The sequence below is a fragment of the Zonotrichia albicollis genome, chromosome 3, assembly GCF_047830755.1.
Source record: "Zonotrichia albicollis isolate bZonAlb1 chromosome 3, bZonAlb1.hap1, whole genome shotgun sequence".
Classification (NCBI taxonomy): Eukaryota; Metazoa; Chordata; class Aves; order Passeriformes; family Passerellidae; genus Zonotrichia; species Zonotrichia albicollis.
The window spans coordinates 107555181-107567800 of NC_133821.1; the positions used below are offsets into that span (position 1 = coordinate 107555181).

Consider the following 12620-nt stretch of genomic DNA (forward strand, 5'->3'; position numbering starts at 1 on the left):
TTGGTGCAGAATGTCCATGCAGGCAGCAGAGCCTCAACTCTGGCATGAAGACAGCAACAACTGAATTACAGTGTAGCCAAGCAGTAAAGAGAAAGTGTCTGACCAGGTCCTGTAAGGCTTTAGACTGAGAGATTCCAGGGGAAGGCAGGAGTTAAGCAAGACAACACGCCTATTTTTAGTAATTTTTTTTTGTGGTGTAATAGTAAAGTGATAATTCTCACTGTCATCTTCACAGCCACAGAGTAGCAAGTTCCTGCTACTTTACAGCTGCCTGCTGATACCTACACTTAAATCCTACAGATTTTACTAAGTTCTGCTGGTTTGCCTTCAACACTAGACTAATGAAACACACTACACCTTCCACCAACACTTGACTTCAAACTTCCTAGCCTCTGCAAGCACTGTCTGGTTTGAGGACTAAGCAAACAAAAAAATTGAGCAGGCTGTCCTTCATACACATTAGTCAAGTTTTCTGGCTCTGATGTAGAAGCAGTAAACATTGTCTAGAGCTTGAATGGATTATGGGTTTTATTGTTTCTAAACTTTTGAACATGCATTTGGGTGTTTGTGAAGTAGCAGGCAGTACTGAGACTAAACAGAGCAGGTGGCAAAAAACGTCATGACTGCAGCAGGGATTATTCAGCTGAAAGCAAAGTTACATTTAGAGGCACAACCTCTAGCCTACCAACTAAGTTGTCTTAGAATATGACTCAAGATAAGACCTCCCTTTCTGTACTCACTCTAGAGGAGCTGAAAGACTTCAAGCCCTGTAACACAAATGTAGATTTTAAACTCTAAACAAGATATTAATCCTGATCTTGGTTTAACAGCCAATACAGGGACTCTGAATGGACTTTACAAAAGCACAGGAACAGTATATTATTGGTGTAACAGGGGATGAGGCAAGAGGAATTTTGCTGCATTAGGACAACATGAAGAACTTGGATCAAGGGCTCTTACCACAAGATCAAAATTACAGCATCTAGATGATGCTATTAACCCAGCTTCTCTAAAAAAATCTTGTCATCATTTGAATTTCAATCAAAGGCCTTCAACAGACTAATTGAATGATGCCATAAGTTATGCTACAATTTTGTAGTGTTAGGACTGGCAGTGACAGCCTACAGGGCTTTGCAGCAACTCCCTCTTCCACTGCTTTGTCTGTAGTACTGTATAGGGATGTCCTCTGTGGTCTTTAAAGCTAGATACAAAATGTTCTGCACTGTAATTCTCTGGGGCTGTAATACTGCATTATCACATGGGCATCACCTACCAAAATGCAAGTATATAATCTGCAAATGAAACCTGACCTGCCACAGAGCAAATATCCAGAGATCCTAGATCCACTGTGACCTTTAGCTGCTGGGCAACAAACCCTGTGTGCTATGGATGAAACTGTCCAGTACTCAAAAGGAAGCCACTTCAAAGCACTGAAGGAAAAGCAAAATGATCTTTATCTTTTTAAGGATGCCATGGGGCAGTCTCACCCAACTTGCATTTTGATGGAACTACATTCTAAAGAGAGGAAGACATGGCAAGGCTCTGGTGTCCTGGCACAATGAGTAGTGCTAACTCCCTGAGCAGTTTGCCTTCATGAAGTGAAGACTGTTCCTGAGGTTGCTGTTGGGCCTTGATCAGGGTCCCTCAAGACCCCAGCAGGAAAACTCAGAACAACCCAGAACCAGTCCAATTAGGTCCATTTCATGAATGAGTTAATTCAACAGAAAACCCCAAAACTTAAGAGAGCCATATCTTGCATGACTGCCAAAAGGACTGTCCAGTGAACTTGTGGTACTCCTGCTGGGTATAATATGGCTCTAGCTGGGGCCACTCCCTCCCTTCTTCCTCTATTGAGCTCACTTAGCACTCCCAGCCAGTTCACTGAAAACTGCCTGGCATGCAATTTTTCCCTGCAGACCAAGCACAGGGTCCAGCAACCACAGCCCTGAATGACACAAGACCGTGCATTTTAATCCAGTAACACAGCTCTTGCTCAACTACAAACAGCATTTGGAAAAAAACAGTGTCTATGCCTTGCTCCAGTACCAGCTGCAAAGCCAGTAAGAAATACTGTGGCACAGTTCACAGAACAGCACATGCAGCAAGCAGGTACCCAGCTGACCACTGAGAATAGCTTTTGCTTTGTTGAGCTTCAGTGTGCTCCACGTGCACCTTAAACTGGAAGAAGGGGAACATTCACTGCCCTGGGCTGACATAAACCACATCACTACTTTTCTGCCAAAGTCTTTCATACCAGTGCAAAGGAAAACAGTTAGTACAGAACAGTTCTGTGAACTATGTACTAGAAAGTGTTATGCAGTGAATAAATATTTTAAAGGAGAAACTCAATTTGGACAATGTCTTAAGCTTCTACAATAATCATACAAAAGCCAACAAAAAAATTGAACTCATGTGGAGGTATTTGTTGTACAGATTCCTGTCAAACTTACAGCTGCACTCCACAAACTTCAATTTAATATTTCATGAGTTTACTGTTGTATTTTAAAGCACATCATTAGCATTTGGAAACCAAGATATTAAACTGCATTAAGAAACAAAAGAATCCTTCAGTAGGGACTCTCTACATGAGAAATGGAGTTTAATGCAGCATATAAACCCATACCAGAAGGTCTGATAATAAATTACAGTACCTTAATACATAAATGAGAAAGGGGGGTTCTAAACTTTTGGTAGCTACTTAACTTTTACAATCCAAAAGCATTTCTATATTCAAAAGTATTCAGAGCATTAACACTTCATATTTCCAATAGTTAAAATGTCAGTTAAAGCTACTTGATCCTACAACTGAGGGCCAAACCTTTCCTTTCCTTCATACTTCTGAGGATTTACTTATTTTTCTAAGTTGGAAAATCTCCTGTATATCCTGGCTGGTCCACGCTGTCCCCACATCATCTCACCACTTTCTTTAGTTATACAAACTAATCTTTCCTGAGGCCACAATACAAAGTGGATCACATATATAACATATTTATATTTTTTTTATCATATATAACATATTTTTAATGTTTGTCTGAAGGAAAAAAATGATGTTTCTTTTGTTTCTTGTTTCTGTTTTTCTTTATTGATCATTGTAGTGCTACTTTACAGCAGTTGCATCAGAGCACCTGAGAGTGAACTGAAAATACAGAAACCTCCTAAACCAGCTTTGTTTTCAGAAAAATGATTGTGTAACACTGCCATTAATCTAGCTGTTTGCACTGGGAACTGCAAAACAACACTTTTGCAAATGAAAAAATGAGAAATGAAACTGCAAAAAGATGTTCAAAGAATGTCTTACCTGCACTGGTAAATACTCCATTTTAGTATGTCAATCAACCAGTCTTCCAGTTCTCTGCTGTCAAAAACATACTGCTTGAACTGAAAAACAAACAAACAAACAAACAAACACGTTTTACTACGAGCAACATCTCTAGAATATTTTAGTACTTAGGTACTTCGTTCTCTTTTCCTGCATTCTAATAACAACCTTTATCATGTCCTCTCCAACAATCTCCCAGGAACTGCCTACCAGCATTCTCCAGTCTGACCTTGGGTCCTGCACTGCAGTTTTCAGCTCTCCTAAAAACATATCTCCTGATTCGTATTTTTACAAAATAAGTAAAAAATATAACTTCTCATGAAGCCAATACTCTGACAAAGCTGACTATCCCCAGCCAAACTATCCCTGCCTTCACCACAGAATCCTAAGCTCCCAGAGGACTCAGGTGCACCCCCAGCCACCCCACAGCCTCCCCAGTCTTCAGAGAGACTCTCAGCTCTCCAGGAGCAACACAGCCCCCAAGAAGTAGGAGGATATTCTGGCCTGAGTCATCAAATACAGCTCAAGCCCCCACGCAGCCTTACCCAGCCACCAGGGAGGAGACAACTTACAAGAACAGGTCTGATGAGATTCTCCTGGTAAATCTCATGTCCCTTCTCCACAGGAGCCAAAATTCAGGGGACAAGGAGAAGACCATGAACCCACTTTCTCAGAGGAAACACTGCAGGTAGGTCAACACCACCTAATATGCTGAAACTCTCCCTGGAGCTCCTGATAAACCACTACTTTAAACTGTTTATTAAGAAGCAGTTCATCACTCCTGCACTCTGAAATCATTTGGGTACTTTAAAAATACAATAAAAAATTGCAAAATCTCTTTTTTATCTGATGACCTTTAGATTTCAAAGACACAGAAAAGAGAACACTTAGTTCTACCCTCTTAAAGTAACTTTGCATCTTTCTGTATGTATATTTCAGAGAAATACAAAGACAAAATCTATCACAGCTTGTGCAGACAAGCTGTGAAACTAAACTGGTTTTGCATTAGCTCGAGAGGGAAGAAAACAGAGAAAGTAGAACGCAAAAAAACCCATTATCTGGATTTTTTCTAAACAGATTTCACTTGTGCATGTCATGTTGGTATTACATATTTGATACCACAAATTTTCAATAATAATCTAGTAAAATCCTGAAGCCATAATGCCACATAAATATGGCACCGACAAAATTTATTACATTTATTTAACAATGCATTACAACCTGTGTCATACCAGTTCTCTTTTAAAGAGGACTGAGTTCTTCTTTTTGAAAGATAGAGCGAGAAAAAAATGCAAAATTCTGAAGAACTGAATTTTTTCTAGCCTTGGATTTAGTATTTTATATTCAGTGGAAATCAAAAGTAAAACTAAAGAACCTACTAATTAAAATAGAACAAAGCATCCATTTTGTTCCAGTCTGTTTCTAGGTGTTCATTTAACATTCAAGTAGTATTTTTCTTCAAAGTTGCTGTAGGAGCCTTGTACACCACCATTCCTGAGCTTTTTTACCAGTCCTCTTTTCCTGTATGCTCAGAGATGCAGCACCTGCCAACACAAACTCAGCCACCATCTATCTCTGTGCTGATGACTCACAGGTTTGTCCCCCCCACCTGAGAACTGCCTTCAATTCCAATTTTAGCTGTTTCTTGGACACTGCCTTCAGCTGAAACCTAATGTGGTGAAAACCAAGTTCTTGACCTGACCAACAAGGCTATTCCTAATGCCCACTTTCTGAGTGTGCACACTAGCACAATCTGACTGCAAACCTGGACACTGTTTTTCATTTCAATTTCTCTGAGTTCTCATAGACTTTGGCAAGACTATACAGAAGATGTGCCAAATTTTTCTGCATTCAATTAGAAATATGTCCCATCTACCCATACATCTAAAACTCTTCCAAGCTAATATCCTTTTATTTTAATTACTGTGAGGCTGAAAAAGCATAATTCACTGCATAGATTAGTTCAGCATGGTGCTGCAAAGAACCAGTCTGTTATTTTGATCATTTCACCTTTCTCTCTGCATTCCCTGCAGAGAGCCTGGACTACTGCAAGCATAACTCCTGTGTCCTTTGAAATCCTTTCAGAGCTGTGCAGCACTCAATATCACAGTGTTCTGGTTGAGACTAGAGCTTCCCAGCACTAGAAATAAACCCTGCTCCTCCATAATTCAAAAGGTGAGGGTGTAGAAAAGAAATGGTAGTTGAGTTTTAGATTGCATAATCATTATGTCGTAAAACAAGCAAATAAACAAACAAAACCCTTATGCAGAAATATTGAGAATACCTTATTCAATTCATTATCCCAATTTTAAAAAGACAACATCACCACCACTAGAAAAATACATCAGAACAGACTGTTTTACATCAGCATTTCCTAATTACCTTTTTTTTTAAACCTTCACAGCTATCATAATTATGTGAAGTAAATAACTACACATATAGTTAAACAATGACCTGATTTTCATGGGCTCAAGGCAAAACTCAACTATTACCATTTTCTTCACACCCAGTTCTCTAAGACTACACTACTTCCCAGCCAACCATAAGGTTTGATTCTAACAAAGCTAATGCAAGGTACCGATGACATTTTAATGTGCTAGATGATAAACAGCCAACTTAATCAGGCATTAAAATTCAAGTTTTCATACTTTTTGCTTTAAATTTAGCACCAATATCTCATCCTTTATGCAGCACACTGATAAAAACAACATAGTCACTACTTTGAGCTGACAACTTGATTATTCCCACTGAGCACAGAAGTCATTAAGATGTTGCATTTATTTCTTTTCTTCTCCCCTATTAATAGATCATACATGTGATACAATAATTCATCTTGAACACTTATTAGGCTTATTCCTTTCTATCCTAGCATTGGTCTTTGTCTGTTTGACAAATGACATGTTATTTCTAAGCTTCCTCATTAAAAACTTTAAGAGGAAAAGTTCTGTGGGAGCACAGTTAAAAGCTCTCTTTCTTATTGATGTGTTCTCCCTCCACCACAAAAACCCCTGCTGCAAAACAGACCCCATGCTTACACATGTCAGTATTTTTCCTCCCAGTATGGACACTAACTTCTTCTCACTTCAGCCAACCATTTATGCTAAAGAAAAACTGCATCATCTCTGAGATGCCTTCTCCTCTTTCTCATTAAAATGAATTGAGCAATGGTTTCAACAGTAATTTGCACTGAAAAATGGAAACAGAACATGAACAAACCAAACTGAATGCTTTATTTGCCTTTTACAAAGACCTCCCATAAAAATAAAACCCACATTTTCAAAATTATGAAAGGGCTATGAAATAACTTGCAGAAATGTGACTGCTTTTGAGTCAGAAACAACTAAAATGGGGCATTTTGATGATAACCAGTAGCAGTTCAGTATATGTGCTACTACATTATGCCAGCCACCTTGTCCCACTTTGATCCCACACATTGGCTGAGTGAGAAAAATGAACTTCCACATACTCATGCCAAGAACCATGGAGAGTGGACCATGAAAATCAGCAGTAAAGCTGAGCTACCTCAACAACAGCGATGAAAATAAATACCTCTGACTACAGCAGCAGTAATGTAGTTATGTAGAAAAACACCTGCAAATGTAGAAATACGTCTGGAAATTTATTACTTGCTTTGCTTATCATTTTCCATTAATGAACTCACAATCTATCTTTTCCTAACCTATTCAGAGGAGCACTATAGAGGAAAAACCAAAATGAAGTGCTTATACTAAACAATCAACCAAAGTCTTTTGGAAGTTTACATAAAAAGCATGTAAGAATTTTACAGTAAATGGAAAAAAAACCCAATAAATTGCAGGCTGTAGTATTTTGGCTTTAAAAAATCCAAATTGCATAGCTTAATACATTCACCATACTACTGAATTTATGAAGGATGTATCAGATAAGAATTAATAAAGTAGGAGAGGGAAGCTTACTAAAATAATTTGATTCCATCCAGTGGAATAGGTTCTTCATAAAACCTTAAGGGTCTATCTAAGTGTACTTAAAACATACTTCATTTTACTACTTACACAAAGGAAGAAAGCTCTCTCTTTGAATTCCATGTCCCAACAATGTCATTAAATAAAAAATAGCTTTCACATGGATGGATGAATTTGGCATTAAAATGTCTCCAATGACTGTTAATGTCATTACTCTGCCATATTTTATGAATCAAAAATCTCCAAAAGAAAGCTGCAACTTCTCTCCCACCACAACTTGTTTTCAAAAAAATAAACCCTTTGTTTCAAGAGAAATGAAAAATACATCTAATGCCATATGATCAATAAATTATTTTTAATAGGTAATAATTCTGTATTATTGTCCTCTGTAAATAAAACAGCACAATTTACAGAGTTGAGTCATTGTTCCAATACCTGCTCTGAGGTCATTCTTTGACAAGACAGTAAATACAGTTTAGATCTGACAGGTTGATTTTGTATTGGAAGGCTTTATGCCAAATAGTTACTGTATTTCCTCCCACAGTAGGCATTAAGTTAGCACAAATGATATATTGCATACTCTTATTAACTTAAGAAATGTGATAGCTTGGCTGCCTGATCGAAGCTACATTAGGGGATAATCTGATAGTAAATCTGATCCAGGATCAGTGGTCACAAAACCACTTCCTTGGTAGTTCCTACAGTAATAGCATTGGTGGTGATAAGGCTGGATCAGCCAACAAAGAAAAACACTGACTCTGACAGAGCACTCTTACAAATATAATTTCTTTCAGAAATACACAGGAGTACTGTATCAAAATTATTTTATTTTCAACACCTAATGTTAATAACCCAACATAAAGGCAGCTGATTTGGGAATGTCTACTGCATCTTTGAAAACATAATCCTTGACTTCACTTTTTTCACAGAATCATTAAAATTGGAGAAGACTTCTAAAATCATCAAGTTCAACCTTTAACCAAACACTGCTATCTCCACCACAAGACCATGTCCTCAAGTGCCAACTCCACACTTCTTGCTACACCCTCCTTCCAGGTAGTTGTAGACAGTGATAAGGTCTTCCCTGAGCCTCCTTTTCTCCAGGATAAAGCCCCCCAGCTCCCCACAGGACTTTTGCTCCATGGCTGCTGCCCTCCTCTGGACTCGCTCCAGCCCCTCAATGTTTGTCTTGTCGTGAGGGGCCCACAACTGGACACCGGATTCCAGATGCAGCCTCAGCAGTGCTGAGTACAGAGGGACAATCACTGCCCTGGTCCTGCTGGCCACACCATTGCTGATTTCCCTGGGGTTTGGTTTCCAGTTTCCTACCATTTCAACAAACAAAATGAGGTAAGCATTAGAACACATAAATTTAGGTTAAAAGTTTAACTCTTTGATCTTCAGTGCAAAAAAACCAAACCCACAAACTGGAAATATAAAACACTGTTTTTAACATCTCATAACATCTGCCCATAGTTTTTATTCAATACCTACCTGAAAAAAGTCATATATTCTTGTTTAGTTCTTCCTTTGTTAATGATTTTCTGACAATGAAGAGTGTCAGACCCTCTCTTCAATTGACCCCTCTTCTAAGACCCTGTCTGTAACCTTTCTGCTACACAAAATATGCACTAATTTTACAGTCAAATCCATATTATTCTAGTACAAAGTGCAATTTAGTTCTAGTTGAATGATACAAGTGCAAAGTTGAAAGACAATTTAGCAGACTGCCACTGCAAGCCGTGACCTAATAAGGTCATAAAAAGTATTTCAGAACGTGCATCAAAGCTTTTCAAAAACATATTGTAGCAAACAAACACCTACATGTCAATTTGGCCCAAGGCTTTAAGCTCTCTTGATGCTCACTTATCTTCATTCTGACCAGATAGGGAAGAAATACTTTTCTCTGCCACCTCAGGTGGCACCTCCAGCAGCTTGCATTGTGCACTTCCAAATCTAAGAGCACCAAGCTGAAATATATCTAAACTAATAAATTCACTTAGTTATTACCCAAACCAGCCAAGCACAAGATTTTAATGCTCTGTCCTTAATGTTCCACACTCTTTTTTTCTGCCACTGAAGCCTGGAGCAAAACAGATCTGACCTAATAGAAAACAAACAAACAAACAAACCATCCAAGCAAACAAACAAAAACAAGAAAAATCAAACAAAACCCCCCACAAACAAATAAAACCAACCAACCCACATTTCCCACTCCCAAGAAAAAAACTGCAATAAAATTTAATCACTTTCTACTTTTTTTCACTGTTTAGAAGAGAAGGGACTAAACAATATGCAGAGTACTGCATATTGTTTAGTAAAAAAGTGTGTGCTTTTTTATTGAGAAATGCTCAGGCAAAAAAGTCTTTAAAGAAACAACTGTCAAGTAAAGATAACACTGATCAGCACTGGTGGACAGCTGTGATGTAGCTTGAACAAACTGAGCAGATCTTAGCATGCACACTATAAGAAGACTGGATGCCAGTAAGCACCCTGAGAAAACAGCACATTATGTATCAGTAGCAAAGAAAGTCTTTAAATTAAATCCTTTTGCTACCCTTGCAGACTTGCTTGCACCCACGCCACAAACAGCCATCTCTGCAATTGTGCTAGCAGTTGTGGGAGGCAAAAAGCCCCACAGCATCAAACCAAACCTTAACAGATATTTTGGAGGTTACTCTGTAAGATATTGGTGGTTATGGGGGGGGCAGTCGGTTAGCTTTTTTCATTTTTAATTTAAACAGCAACATTTCACTCATTTAAATACAGCAGGATTCCACAAACAGCTGCACTGATCTACCTCAGAGTATGGCTATATTAACATCTAACCCTGAAGAAGTGAATGAGGGCACAGCAAGAATTTAAGCCAACTTTGTCCAGGAAACTGCACTGAGTCTCCTACACTAGAAACAGCTTCAGAAGTTTCTGCCTCAGGTGCTCATTCACATCTTCATAGCATCAATACAATCGCCCCCTCAACACTGCCAACACAGTGCTTGTGGGACAGCATTTTAAAATTAATTAGTTACCATTTTAGAATAATCTATTTTTGCAGGGCTTGATCAGATCACTTCCTTATCCGGTTTCAAAGCACAGCTCCACAAATAGCAGTGCCATGGAGCACGGGAAGGGAAGCACGCAGCAGCACAGCGCTTCCCTGGCCAGTTGTCCCTCAGCCTCCATGAGCCACAGCCTTGGCACAGCAAAGCAAAGAGGTCTCAGTAGCAGGGTGAAAGAAACCGCCCCTTCTCACAGCCATTCCTGAGGTGGCATTTTTACCCTCCATTCCTTTCTTTGATTCACCCCCAAAACTGGACAGTAATGCCCTACCCCTGCCCCACTTCCTCCATGGATGGACACCAGCCCAGAGCCCAAGCAGCAGCTCAGTGTAACCTCCCCCTGCCCCACAGGGCAGTTCTGCTCTCTACTCACAGGCCGGGTTTCCCAGGGAGGGTACGTCTCACCCAGGAACCCTCCTTGGCACCCCAGGCCATCTCCTTCCAGAAGGAGGCACGGAAGGATGGAAAGCTGAGCAGCTTCCAGCAGTTTTGTTCCAAATGGTCCAAAAACATGCTCTGCCTGCAGAGAGACCAACCAACACATCTGCTGTCAGGAGACAGGCACCATCTTTGCTTAAGAAGGGCTCTTCTGCTCCCTGTCACGGAGGAAGAGAGCGACAGGGCTGCCCGAGTCAGCACAGCCTGCTCCATCCGAGCTCCACAGGCTGCACCTCTCCCTCAGCGCCGGCACTGCTCCTGCCCCACCGCACTGCCACAGTATCTCACTGAAGAGTCCCTATGAAACAGGCAAGCAGAGCTGCATTAACAAATTCAGTTTCAAGATCTGCTTTTGTTTATGTTGCAGCTTGAAGGCTTCATGCTCCTCTTACCTCGGCTCCCCACATGGCATTTCACTAACAGAACAATGCTGACGTGTTATAAGCTGCTAAAAACACTGACACAAACCTAAAATGGCAAGACTCTGTTTCCAAAATAGCACATTGGAAATAAAACAAATCTAATTATCACCTTTAGCAACTTCAATGGGTAGACTTGCAGGGTTACATCAAAACAAATCAGAAAACTGTTTTCTGAATTAGCTTGAACCATCACCAATGCTACTTAAACAATTTTTGACAGTGTTTTGTATGGAACAGTTTTTGTTCACTCCTTTTCTCCTACAATTTACTTGTCATGTTTAGTTGGAAATTCTTGTACTAACGTTTTGTAATCATTAAATCCCTCACATGCTGCTTTCAAATTTGCTACAACTAGAACAAGTACCACCCCTTAAATACAGCACAAACATTCTGGGAAAAAAAGGCCCAACAACTAGAAACAAAATCATCAGAGGCTTTCCCTACCCTGCTGATAGCATGACTAGCTGGTTTTCAAAAGGTTATTGTTCCTTCCTTTCCCACCTGAGAAGAGCAAAGTGACTGGCGATGAAAATTCATCATTCTAGCTAAACTTCATCAGCTTTTACACATTTCCATCAAAAGGCAGGTAACATCTGTTAGAGCTTCGAGTCACAGACTCAAATTCAACTCAAACATTAGTAGCATTAGCTGGCACTCAAACCAATTTCACAGATAAACAATGCACCTTCCACAGGTTGTCTCTTAAGGACGTGCAAAATAAAATGAATAACAGGTAACTCTATGGCTCAGAGCTTCTGCCCCAGCAACAAGGGCCTTCATAAGAAAAAGAAGCCCAGCATGAAAGAATGGCGACAAATGTGGAGATCTAGGTCCTGACTTCCACGTTCAGATCTAGTATTGACCTCACTCATTAAAAGCTTTTTTCCTCTAAGCTGTTTTACATGCAAAGCAGTAAAACATGTCTTCTACTATCTACGGTTTCTTGTTTCAGTACTTCAAATATCTTCAATACCTTGGCATGTTTTAATCTGGAATTTTTTCACCACAGTGAGGGACTGAAGGTCAAAGGTGCCAGAAAACATCAGCTCTAGAATCATCTGATAGCTATAATCTCAGAATTTACCCAGAAAATCTTTTAAAAACATATATATGCATTTATAGAAAGCTAGAAGGGCCACATATAAATAGACAGAAAAGCAAGTATAATTAAGTTTAAAAGCTTATATGCAACTACTACTACCTCTACTACTAAAACTCAGGAGCATTAATTACATTGTTTAGACTGATTTTTTACATGGAAATACACAATCATTATGCAGAGAAATAATCAAGAGATAACAGAATTGACAGCCTGGGGAGAAAGTACAGCTTCTTCTACAGAAGCACAAATACTACAACATTTTCCTTGTAAATTTCAATGGAAAGAAGACAGAAAATGTACTGCAGGCCATTCTAATATGAAAATTGAAAGGGAAACCTT

At 39.4% G+C, this 12620-nt stretch overlaps 1 protein-coding gene across 3 annotated transcripts in view; it reads right to left on the minus strand.

The window, feature by feature from the left end:
* The window catches only part of FAM135A (family with sequence similarity 135 member A), a 78749-nt gene that overhangs the window by 60930 nt on the left and 5199 nt on the right, over positions 1 to 12620 (minus strand). For all 3 annotated transcript variants that reach the window (XR_012579767.1, XM_005483931.4, XM_014264956.3), the window contains exon 2: positions 3299 to 3378. The gene's annotated coding sequence lies outside the window, so the exon portion shown is untranslated. The remainder of the gene's footprint in view (positions 1 to 3298; positions 3379 to 12620) is intronic.